Raw genomic sequence first — 13,387 nt, 5'->3', positions numbered from 1 at the left:
GGCTGTGATCTGAGATGATGCATCTCTCAATTGTCCTTCGCAGTAGTCGCTGTGATGGAAGGAGAGCAGGGGCACAAGCCTGAGTCCCAGTCGGGCTCTTGAGGCCATCTGCGGGGCCCAGCTCACGGCCTCCACTCTGCCTCTGACTCACTCAGCAGGACCCGGGTGTCTCCAGGGGACGCTGGTGAAATGGAAACTGCATGAACTTTGCCCCAGCCACAGCTTGGGCCTTGGGGAGGTGGCCCCATTCACTAGCCATGGGCCTTTGGCACATCGGTTAGCCTCTCTGCGCCTCGGTCTCCCCCTAGGTGACATGGGATGGTTGTGTGTTAAGTCAGAGCATGTCCCTGGTCTCTCAGAATGCTCTCACGGCCCCCATTGTCACTTGGAGTAAAAGCCAAAGTCATCACACTGGCCTTCAGAGTGCTGCATGACCCCCGCCCCAATACACGCCCCTCTGGCTTCATCTACTGTGCTCTCCCTCGCTCAGTCTGTCCCAGCCACACTGGCCTCCTTGCTGGTCCTTACACACACCAAGCCTGCGTCTCCTCAGGGCCTTAGCACTGACTGTTTCTGCTGCCTGGCATTCTCTTCCCCAGATGCCCACAACGTTTGTTTCTTCACTTCAAGTCTCTCCTCTGATCCCATCCATGTTCTCATTCAATTTATTATTCCCAACCCTTGACCACTGTGCACACATACATGTGTGTGCGTGAGCTCTTCTCTCTCTCTCTCTCTCACACACACACATACACACACTGCCTATGTCCCTTTCCTGCCTAATTTTGCTCAATAGCACTTGTCAGTATATAATATTAAAGAGCCCTCGTGGTGCAGTGGTTGAGCACTCGGCTGCTAACTGAAAGGTTGGTGGTTTGATCCCACTGGCAGCTCTACCAAAGAAAGACCTGGCGGTTTGCTGTCAGAAAGATTACAGCTAAGAAAACCCTGTGGGGCTCTTCTTCTGTGTCACATGGGGTCGCTATGAGTTGGCATCAATGCAACAGCACCCGACAACAACAAGTATTGTTACCCACAGACATCTAACTTTCTTGTTCAGTGTCTGTCTCCCCCAGCTAGAGTGCCAGCCCCACCAGGATGGAGGTACAGTGCCTGGCACACAAGAGATGCTCAGGTGAGAGTTGTTGAATTCGCAGTGTGACTCAGGCCACGGTGGATTCCCACAGCCCCTCCTGCCCACGGGGGGACAGGAAAGGGGAGGTGGCACTTCAAGGGCTCTCTGGCAGACACAGCTACTGTGGCCCTTGGGCTGGGAGGGTCTTCAGAGCCATCTAGGCTCCCTGCTGTGTAGCTGGGGGAACTGAAGCCCAGAGAGTCCCCAGTCAGATGGGGGTGGGGGGATAGGGTAAGGCCTGCTTCATGGAGAGGACCCCTCAGCTGTAGCTCCCATTCCTGAATCTGTGAGCTCAGCCTGGGTGCTAGAATTCTGACCCTATTGGGCTGCCCACCTAGTTCTCCTCAGGGGCTCTATGGTCCCCATCCTACGTACACAAATCCTATGGACCCTGCTAGCCACCTGACCTTTCACAGATACTACTCTCGCACAGGCCCTTCCACCGTGCCCTAACCAAAGAACACACTCACTGCCATTGAGTCGATTCTGGCTCATAGCGACCCCATTGGTTTTCCCAGGCAGTAAATCTTTATGGAAGTAGATTGCCCAGTCTTCCTTCCGTGGAGTGGCTGGTGGGTTTGAACCGCCAACTTTCTGGTTAGCAATCAAATGCCTTAAGGCACTACACCACAGAGCTCCTTTCACTGTCCCATACAGGCCCCTTAAAGGTCACCTTGCTTGACCACACATCTAAGAGTGGGATCTCGACCCAGCCACACAGCATCCAGCCTGGTGTCCAGCCCCAGGCTCATCTCCAGCCATTCCTGCCTCTGCGGGGCATGCCAGTCACTGGTAACTTCTTTCACTTCCGGTTCCTCGCACCCCACGCTTTCTTGCCTCTGAGCATCCCTCTTCCCTCTTTGCCTGGCAGACTCCTACTCATCCTTCTGTCCCCTGTGAAGACATCTTCACCTCCAGGAAGCCCTCCCTGACCCCTACGACTTGTTAGACACCTTCTACTCCAGCATTTCTCCTCCTGTATCGTAACGCTCTGTTTCTTCATTGTTTCCCCACAGGACAGGGACCAGACTGAGTCAGCTCTGGGTACTTGAGGTCACCCAGCACGGCACTGGTGAGGAGTGGTTGAGTGGCATCTCTGACACTGGCACCCAGTTAGTCAATGTCCAAACCAAGTTTCAAGTCCAAAGCTAGCTGAAGATGTCTGAGAGAAATACCTCCTGTCCCTCATCTCCGATTCCCCCTCCTTTCCATCTGCCCTCTGTGCGCCTGGAATGGTGGGAGTGGTACGCCAATCCCACGAGGCTGAGGAGGGAGCAGAATATGCCTTCCACATGATGCTTGCCTCCCTGGTGGGGTATGGGAAAGGAGCAGTGGGTGGAAAGCCAAGCCTGGGATTGAGTCCCTTCTCTGTTTTCTCTAAGCTGTATGACCTTGGGCAAGGCACTCCATCCCTCTGGGTCTCTATTTTCCCATCTGTAGGATGGGAAAACCACCTGCCTCACAGGCATGAGTGGGGAGAGGAATCCAAAGAGATAATATAGGTGGAAATGGTTTAAACTGTGGGGAACAATGGGCATGGGGGGGTGTTATTAGAATTGCCGAGGCTGTCCAGGGGACAAAAGGAGCCACGCCTGGAGCCAGTATTGGGGCCTCACTCAGGCTCACCATCTCCTGACTGGCCAAGGTTACCTGGGGAACGGCAGGAAAGGACCTTTGAGATCATCTGGCCACCTCCTACGTCACCCAAGGGGAGGTGGAGACCCAGAGAGGGGAAGCTCTAGGCTAAAGTCAGACAGTTGGGGAGTGGCTGTCTCCACCCAAAGTGGGAAGAACTTAGAACACCTGGAAAGACTCCAGGACTGTGTCCAGATCCCCTTCACACTATTATCTATGTGGGCCTCCATACGCCTCTGTGAGGTACTACCCAGAGAGGTTAATAGAGAAGCCCAGGGTCACACAGCCAGCAGGCCTGAGGCCACACTGAGCTACAGGCTTCCTCCCACAGTGGCCCAGGCAGGGCACCCTCTCTAGGCCCTGTTTCCCCACCTTGTGAAGAGGAGGCTGGATTTGCTGCCTCCAAGGCTGCTCCTGCTCTGATTTGCTGAGATTTGTGTTGGGCCTGCTAGGATTATGCAAATGACATGCAAATATCCAGGTCCGACCAGTTGCTTGGGGAGCTGGGGTGATGGGTGACACCCAGGAAGCCTAAACTACACAGAGAAACCTAGTTGGGGAGGGGAAGGTAGGGAAGTGAGAGCCAGTTGAGTACTGGGTGCTGTGGCTGATGTAGGACCTGAGAGGTATGGCCTGGCCGCTTGGATAAGTTTTGTTCCCCTCTGGTCCTTGGTTTCCTCGCTTGGAAAGTGGAGATGCTTATAATAATACTCATTTCCACATGGAGTAGATATACTAACATACTATGAAAATGGAAAAGTGCAGTGCATAGAGAGCTATTAGTGCATAAAATATAAGAAGCTGAAATAAGACCAGAAGTGGCAAATGGTCAGCTTACCTTACCATTAGCCCTCTCTCCACTTCCAGTACAGACATCTTTAATCAGTTACAGACACCACTAATCAGTCACAGACATCACTAATCAGTCACAGCAGTTCTTTTCCCATCGAGGTTAGACCCAGCTTCTTAACACAGCCCTGTTCTCTCTTGGAGAGCTCTGGTGGTGTAGTGCCTAAGGCATTTGCCTACTAATCAGAAGGCTGGCAGTTCAAACCTACCAGCCACTCCTTGGAAGGAAGGTTGGGCAATCTCCTTCCGTAGTGATAGCGCCTCGGAAACCCAAGGAGGGGAGTCGGATCTGACTCGACGGCAGTGAGTTTGGTTTGGTTTTGGTTTCCTCTTGAGCTTGGACACAGCCTCAGAATCCTCAGCACCTTCCTTATTCTAGGTAATGACTGAAGGTCCCAGCCACTCAGCTGGCTGTGATTCCAAGTATTTTCTGGCCCTGGGAGGCCTTGAACCTTTTCTTCCCGCCTTTCATCTGCCCCCTCCTGCTCGCCTCAACCCCCTGACTGCTTGCTGGCTGTCAGCTGAGGCACCCATGTTTGCCCAGGAATGTCCTGGCTCAGCAAAGTCAGGCAGTCACAGAGAGAAAGTCCTAAGAAGGGGGAAGTTTCCGACAACTTTGGGCTCTCCGCCTCCAACCCCAGCCCAGGAGCCTGGGTTTTCCACCAGGCTGCCTCTGCCAGTCGGCTGACCCTGGGCCTGGTAGCAACTGTTCCAAATCCCCTTGTTCTACGAATTAAGGCAAAAAGCAGCTGTTTGGTGGCAGTGGAGGGCTGGAACCCAGGGGTCCTGGTCCCCAGCTCAGGGCTCTTCCTTCAATACCAGCCGCCCCCCTCCTTCTCTTCAATTCCAGGCCAGCAGAGTTGACCTTCTGGGTCTGCAGGTTCCTAGCTAGCATTCCTTTGGAGGTTGTGAGAGAGGGCTTACTCTTGGGAGATTGACAGCCACCTTGCCCAGTCAGCAGCCACAGCCTCCCTACGCCCCTCGCCTATCCCCCCCCCCAGTCGGCTTCCAGGGCTTAAAATCACAGAGTCATCCTGCAGGCGGCCCACCCACTGGCACGGGCTCCTCTCTGGCTGCTGAGCCATTTTGCTTGCTCTGTGAGGACAGAGGGAAAAAATGTGTTTTCCTGGGCCTTGGCAGCTGCACGGGTAGAGCCTCCTCCCTCCTGGAAGGGGAACAAGGCTGAAGAACCCAGCACCGCAGGGAAGCAGGGGCTGGAGTTCTAGCCCTGGTGTTGCCACCCACTTACACTCACTATGTGACTTCAGGCACATCACCCTCTCTCTGGGGCTCAGTTTCCCAACATGCTATACCTCCACCAAGCCTAAAGTGCCTTACAGCATTGATAATCGTGGTATTTAGAGCGTCAGATTTGAGCCCCCAGCTTAGGGGAGGCCGTGAAGGAAGGTAAAGGAAATCAGAGAAGGCTTCCTGGAGGCAGGGGTATGAGAACCAAGTCAGAGACCATCAGCCTTGACTGTCCCTTCTCTTCTACCTGTGTGGCTAGGGATCTCTTATTTTTTCAGCAGGGCCATGACCACTCTTCTCACTGGTCTCAGGCCTCTGGGCTTACCTGTCTCCTCTATCTCTACCACATACACCCCCTAGAGCCATCAGAGAGATCATTACAGACACAAGTCCACAGACCCAACCATGTTCCACCCTGCCTTGCCAGCCTCTCCTCCAGCCCATACACTGGGGCCCCTAGGCCTTGTTCTCTTTCCCCTCCCTCCTTGGACCCTCCACTAGCAACAAATGAATGAACAGCCAGTCAATTCTACTATCCCTGCGTATTTTCCAAAGGGACTACCAGGAAATGTGTGTGAGGGAGAGTGTCCCCTGAGCCCTGAAGGATCTGATTGCTTTGGGGGGTCTGCTCCAAGGCTTTCAGCTTCCTCAGGGCTCCCAGGCTTTTTACTCCACGTGTAGTCAGCTCTTTCAAGACATGGGCCCAATGCTCATTTCATTCACATGTTCAATCAGCAAACATCCATAAAGCACCTGCTATGTTCTGGGCTCTGTGGTAGACCCTGAAGGCCCAAAGATACCACCCCTGCCCTCCAGGGCTTTACATACAACCATCACTCAAGTGGAGAACTCAGCTCACTGATCACCTCCTCAGGGAAGCCTTCCTTGACTGCTCTGGTTAAGTCAGAACCCTGTCATATGCTTTCAAACCCAGTGCCTGCCCCTCATGTCAGCCATTCCAGCTCTTTGTTTGTTTTCCCTGGTCAAGTATAAGCTCTTAGAGGGGAGGCTCTGAGTCTCCTTTATTCACGTCTTACCTTCAGCACCTGGCCTGCCACTTCATTAAAAGTGTCAGGACTGCCCTCCCCCCCCCTCCCCCCGTGTTGAGGCCCAGGGGTGATTTAAAGGGAGGTTAAACTTTCAGAAGTTCCAACTTTCCATCTGTGCCTGAGCCAGCCAACCACTTCCCCTCTTCCCCTGACCCCGCGGCCCTGTGCGGGGATGTTTCCTGCCTGGCTGTGAGGATGGCCGGCCTGGTTCCTGTGCTGCTGGCTGCAGCCCCCACCTTTATTCAGACCCCACATGTTCCTGGACACCCTGAGCTCTCTCTTCCACAGTTCCCCTGGAAGAGAGGCTGTCCATACTTCCCCCATCCGACCCCATCTTGTCAGCCTGGATGTGCCTAAGTGCCGCTACTGTGGTGGAGACGTTGAGGCTCCCAGCCGTGGTAGCAGACTTCACCAGGGCTCAAAGACTGAAAGATGAAAGACCCACCTCCCATGATTCTGTGGGAGGGGCAGGGAGGGCAGAATAGGACCGAGGTATCCCTAGCCCCCACTTTCCAATCCCTCAGGCCACTGGGCTAATTACACAGGAGCCTTCAGCAGGACTGTTGGGTAGGGTGGTGGGGAGGCATCCCTGGGTGGTTCCAACAGTGAAGACCTCAACTAGAAAGGATGGTGCTTTGAGCCCACCAGAGAGAGTCACATAGGAAGACAGGCCTGGAGATCTGCTCCAGAGAGAGGTCACAGCCTTGAAAATTCGATTGCACTATGTCTACAAAAAAAACCAAAAAACAAAAAACAAACTCACTGCTGTGGAGTTGGATCCGACTCATAGCAACCCCTCTGTGGGTTTCCAAGGCAGTATCACTGCAGAAGTAGATTGCCCAACCTTCCTTCCAAGGAGTGGCTAGTGGGTTTGAACCGCCAACTTTCTGGTTAAGCAGCCAAATGCCTTAGGTACTACTGTATTATATCTATAGATCTCTGGGTAGTGTTGACATTTTCCCAATGTTACGCCTTCCTATCCATCACTATGGTACATTCTTCCATCTATGTATGTCTCCTTTGTTTTCTTACAGTAATGTTTTGTAGTTTCCCTTGTGTAGGTATTTTGTGTCTCTGATTAGATTTATTCCTAAGTATTTCATTTTTGAAGTGCAGATCTACTCTGCACACAGGGACTCAAGGGCCAGCCACTAACAACAATGGGAGAGGCGGGGCTAGGTGTTCGGCCCCACCTCTCACACTTTAACCTTTCATGCACCCAGCCTGTTCACCCTGTGAGGCCCCAGGGTGGGGACTCTGGGTTGATGGCTGGCACAGGTCTGTTCACTGGGTCCAGCCGTCAACGGGTCCAGCTGCCAATCGGTCTGTCTGACTAGTACCACCTGTGAACTGGAACCACCAGGAGCGCAGGAACTAACTCCACTCCTTCCTCTGGTCTCACCCTGCCCCACCCTTACAGACACAGCCTTGGGAGCCCACAGGAACCACACAGTCAGGACAAGAAACCACCCAGAGGGGAAGCCTGAGACCCTCCGTTCACTTTCACCTTTGTGGTGGGTTTTCTGGACCTTCCTGTTTCTTCTGAGACTATGGGCAGCAGCCCTAGGGCCCACAAGGGCCACAGAAGGGCCCGCCCTCCGCAGATAGCCCGAAAACCTGGGGACAAGGAGGGCTCTAGCCCACTTTGCTGCTAGATCCACCGAGGTGCTCGGGCGAGGGGTGGCCCCACACATTCCACCCCAATAGAGCCGGACGGTGTCTTTGATACTTCGCCCCACCCAGTGGCGGCAGGCGCCAGTTCTGGGCGGGTAACAAATGGGCGGTCACACAGCGGTGGCGCAGGAAACTCCGGGGAGAGGAGGGGCTCGCCTGCCGCCTGCGGGTGGGAAAGGGGTGGCGGGGGCAAGCCTTCCTGAACCCATGTGGCCACGGACCGCGCAGCTTCCTTCTCCCGGGTCCTCATTTCTTGTTTACTCGTGTGGCTACCCCAGGGCACACCCTCTTCGAGGTACACACGCTGGGACACAGGTCCCATGGTCTTGACCAGCCAGGAGCGCGCGCTACGCACACGCACAGTACACACGCGCGCACACACAACATACGCACGTATACACACGCGCGCGCGGACATATGCACGGAACACACACACACACACACACACGCGCGCGCAAGCACGCAGTAAACCGAGCACACTCCTGGGGCAGGACACCAGGACGCGCGCCAGGGAACACACGCCCGCGCGCCCCAGGACGTAAACAAACCGCGCACGCACGGCGGCGGGCGCCGGGCCAGAGCCTGTTCGCCCCGGGTCACGTCGGTGCGCACTACCCCAGCCCCGCCTGGCGGACCCTGAGCTCGGCAGCCGTGCGTCCCTCTCTCCCCAGACTCCCGGCACCCCGACCCCGCGCCCCGAGAGGGGCCTCACCCCCACCCTAACCGCCCAGCTGGCCTCGACCTCCTCCTCCGCCTTCTCCACCCGCTGGCGGCCGGAAACGTACACCTGGGCCGGGTGTCTCCACACCAACACGTCCCCGGGCGCGGAGACCCTCCCGGCCTGGGCCCCAAGCACGCCCAGCCCGGGCCCGTCCCTCACCGACTCTTGGGGGGCTTAGCCTGGTGCCCCTGGAGCGTGGGTCCCTCCGCTGTCCCGCTCGGTTCTGGCCTGTGCCCTGGGCTGTATCCTCTCCGCTGCGGACCGCGGGTGGTTCCGCGCGGGGCTCCCGGGATCGCCGCGCCGAGTTTTGTTGTAGGGCGGGCGGCGCGGGGGGCCGAGGCTGAGCGGAGTTGTAAGGAGAGCTTCCCGGAATTACTCACTTACAGGATTCCTTTCATTCATAAAAACCCAGTCATGCGCTGACGTCACCGTCCTGGTCCACCGCCCCGCCCCTTAGCCCCGCCCTGGCCCCGCCCACTGGCCCGCAGACCTCGCAGCGCCTCCAGGAGTCTCATCCCTTTTTCCGAGCGCCGGCTGGGTGCGTTCCCGTGACACCACGCGAGAGCCGCGTGGGTGGAGGTGTCATTTGTCTCATTTCACAGTCGACTGTCCCGGGCCTCTTCTCCTTTCGACCTGCAGTCCTTGATGATCTCATGCAGTCCCGTGGTTTTTCATGCCATCTACAGGTCCATGAGCCCGGATTTGAATTTCCAGAGTGAACAACTTCTCCGAGTTCTAGATTCGCATCCAGCTGCCTACTCTGAGCCTCCACGTGGGTGTCAAACGAGAACTGCAAACAACGCGGCCAAAATCCAACTCCTGGTCATCGACCCTACCTCACGCTCTCCCCCTCCCCCATTCACAGCTGTTCAAGCCCCAAACCTAACAGCTGTGCTGTATTTTGCTATCTCATTCACCCTGCGCATCATAAACGAGGCTAGTTCTACCTCCACCATGTATCCTCTGTCCGTTCTCACCTCCTGCAGTTCTACCACGTAGTCCAGACGACATCAGCTCACCCCGACAGCAGCACCAGCTGCTTGGTACCCTCCTTTTTCCCAAAGGCTTTTGTGCACCGTTCAATGTTCTCAAAACAAAGACCAGATTGACCACACGTTGCCACCCTGTGGTTTAACGCCCTCAGTAGCTCCCCTTTGCACTTGGAATGTAAGCTACACTCCTCCCCGGGGCCTAACCAAAAAAACGAGCTGTGGTAGAGTTGCCTCTGACTCATGCCCATCCTGGGTGTATCAGAGTAAAATTGTGCTCCATAGGGTTTTCAATGGTGAATGCTTGGGAAGTAGATTGCCAGGTCTTTTTTCTGAGGTGTCTTTGGGTGGACTTGAACCTTTAACCTTTCAGTTACTTGCCAAGTGCACTAATTGTTTGTACGGCCCAGGGACATTCCCCTTGGCCTACAGAGTCCTCATCCATCTGGCTGCCCAACCCTCCAGCCTCATGTCTTGCCACTCTTTCTTCACCCACTGCTTTTCAGCCACACTGCCTTTCTTTCTGTTCCCCAAATAAACCAAGCTCATTCCTTCCACAAATCCTTTGCATTCTCTGTTCCCTCTTCTGTTCACTTGCCTGATTCTTTGTCATCTTTTGAGTCTCAGCTCAGATGTTACTTCCTCAGAGAGGCCTTTCTTGACAACCTTGGCTAAAGGAGACCCCTGCCTCTGAATTTTTTTTTTTTTTAATATTACCTTAATATTTCCATAGAGTCTTATCTTGTTTATATATTGACTTACTAGTTCTTGTCTCCACCACTCACTCGTCTGTCGGTTGGTTGGACCGTGGTGGTTTGCGTGTTGCTCTGATGTGGGAAGGTATACCACCGCTATTTCAAGCACCAGCAGGGTCACCTATGGGGGACAGGTTTCAGCACAGCTTCCAGCTTTTCAACAAAAAAGATAAAGACCATCCAGAAGATAAGTTGACACAGTGGGTACAAGAATGGGCTCCAGCATAGCAATGATTGTGAGGATGGTGCAAGCCTGGGCAGTGTTTCCCTTTATAGTACATGACATCGTCATAAGTCGGAACCAACTCGAGGGTACCTAACAACACGTTCTTGTCTGACTTCCCCAACTGGTATGTAAGTTTCATGAGGGCAGGACCTTGTCTAGCTGGTTCACCACTGGATGTCCAGTGCTTGGCACATAGTAGACTTTCAATAAATGTAGAAGGAAAAACAACACACTTGTATGTTTAAGGCTCAGAGGGTAAAGTGACTTTTCCACAGTCATGCAGTTAGGAAGTACAAGAACTAGAATTTAAATTCAGGCCTGAGTGATTCCTGGGCTAAGTGTTTGGAGCTAAGTGCTCCAGCTGGGTGGGGTCCAACATAAATACGAGGGGTGTATTCAGTGGCTGGGAGCCCCACCCAAAAGAAACGGCTTCAGGGTGAATGGGAGGAGTACTGTCTTCCATTCTCCCTTTGCTTTTTCTTGTGCTGTTCCCACGGCCTGAAGCACCCTCACCCCAAGAGCCATCTCGTCTGTGGAGCCGATATCACGGCACTGACTTTATTTGACTGCGCAGGACATAAGGTCTCCCCAAACTAGGAGGTCTTTGTGTGGAGCGCTGGTCCCCTAAAGGCTCCCCCTTCCCTCGATGTACTGCCATTTGGTTTCAGGGTCCTTGTCATGCATGCTTTCCTGCCTCTGGGCCTTGGTCCACCTGGGACTGTGACATCTTTCCCTTACCTCCCAAAGGTCTTGGGTTTCTGAACAAATGCTGAGCACTCAGAACGATCCCTCCAGCCATGGAGACTGGATGAACTCCTGAAAAATTGCCCAGAGACATTCTTTAAATCAAAAGTATGCCCTGAAGACTTCTAGCTAAGCAGTAGTTTAGCTTAATTAGTAAAGAGTGTCTGTCTTGAGCCATGTGCTCTTTTAAGATCTATATACATGGGATCCAAGTGACAACAGCAAGTCAAAAGATCAGATAAGGCACAGGGAGTGTCCCGTCACTCAGCGCTGGAAGAACAATTCAGAAAAGGAGGGTGAGGACGGTTGAGAGCTTGAATCATGGAGTCTGGATCACTGAATTGTCCATGGAGAAATTCAAATGGATTTATGTTCTGCTGTGTATATTCTTAACACAATAAACATGATAAAAAGAACAATCCCAACACAATAAACATGATAAAAAGAACAATCCCACCCCAAATGATTGTCCGTTGTCCCCCACCTGCATATCTAAGAGAACACTCTAGTTACCCCTTAGAGTACCAACATTCTTCTTAGTTTCAGAACTTCACAATCATAACTGCCTGTCTTCTTTACTCCCCATTTTCTGTGAGAACCTCAAGAGGCAGGACCATGCCTGGCACATAGTAGGTGGTCAACTAGTGACTGGATACCCAGTGGGCCTTCACAACACCCTGGACACCTTGCTGCCTAGATCCTTTGCTCCTGCCTCCAGCCTGCCTGCACAAGGGGGCCAGCACTCTAGTATCCTCCATACTGGGACTGTTTCAGTATTTTTTGCTGCTATGACCGAACTGCTAAAAGAACTAACAGATCTGTCCTGGAGGAAGTGCAGCCAGAATGCTCCTTGGAAGCAAGAATGGCCAGACTTCGTCTCACCTATTTTGGTCATGTTGTAAGAAGGGACCATTCCCTGGAGAAGGATGTCATGCTTGGTAGGGTGGAGGGTCGACGAAAGAGGGGGAGGCCTTCAGAGAGATGGATTGATACAGTGGCTGCGATGATGGGCTCAAGTATAGCAGGGATTGTGGGGCTGGCGCGGGATCGGGCAGTGTTTCGTTTCTGCTGTTCATGGGGTCGCTATGAGTCGGAAACGACTCGACGGCACTTAACAACAACAACAACAACAATGACTGAAATACCGTAAGTGGATGGCTTTCACAAACCGAAATTGATCTCACAGGTTAGGAGTCTAGAAGTTCGAATGCAGAGCACTGGCTCTAGGGCAAGGTTTTCTCTCTCTGTCGGCTCTAAGGGAAAGGTCCTTATCTCTCCAGCTTCTGCTTCCTACTTCCTTGGAGATCTCCATGTGTCTTGGCATCTCTCTTCCCCCATTGCTGCATCTTCAGCTTGCTTGTTTAATCTCTTTTATATCTCAGAAGAGATTGATTTAAGACACACCCTATAGCATCCTCCTCATTAACATAACAAAGAGAACCCATTCTCGAATGGGATTATAACCACAAGTGTGGAGATTAGGATTCACAACACATAATTTTAGGGGACACAATTCAATCTATAACAACTTCCTACCACAGTGGGTCCTTTTCTGGTCAAGATCAAGAGGACTTGTGTGATGTTGCATTTAAAGGTGGGGCTCTCTAACTTGAAGGGGCTCCCACTGGCCAGATCTAGGACACTGTGAGCATCAAATACATGATGTTAAAACTGGATTATAACCCATTGGATAAAATAACAATCTGAATCCCTACTGATTAAAATAATTAAGGGAGATGAGGAAGCTCCTCCTTAGTGGAAGGAATGATAGAGTTAGGAAATGACTATTAGGCAACCACCATAGTAATAATAATAAGGCCCTCTGGTGGTGTAGTGGATAAGGCATTTCGCTGCTACCCAGAAGGTCAGTGGTTCAAACCCAGGAGCTCTTCTAGGGGAGGAAGGTGAGGCAATCTACTTCTATAAAGATTTACAACCTTGGAAACCCAATGGAGGTTCCAACCCAGAGTCAACTGGATGGCAGTGGGTTAATAGTAATGGATTCCAGGAAGAATCATCAGTGGAAACCAAAATTATTGTTGTTAGCTGCCTTCAACTTGGCCCCTGACTCAGGTGACTACTTGCGCAACAGAACAAAACACTTTCCCACCTGCACCATCCCCACAATTGGCCGGGAGTTGGGCTTGTGTGATCCACGGGGTTTTCACTGGCTGATTTTCAGGAGTAATCACCAGGGCTTTCTTCCTAGTCTTTCTTGGTCTGGAAGCTCCACTGAAACCTACTCAGCATCATGGGAACACACAAGCCTCCACTGACAGATGGGTGCTCATCAGGCACGAGGTTCATCGGCTGGGAATCGAACCCAGGGCTCCCGATGGAAGGTAGGGATTCCACCACTGAA

This window comes from Orycteropus afer, unplaced genomic scaffold (genome assembly GCF_000298275.1).
Source record: "Orycteropus afer afer isolate SDZICR_OR568_19922 unplaced genomic scaffold, OryAfe1.0 scaffold00083, whole genome shotgun sequence".
Taxonomy (NCBI): Eukaryota; Metazoa; Chordata; class Mammalia; order Tubulidentata; family Orycteropodidae; genus Orycteropus; species Orycteropus afer.
The sequence above is the reverse complement of the archived record's forward strand: the minus strand, read 5'-3'. Positions refer to the sequence as shown.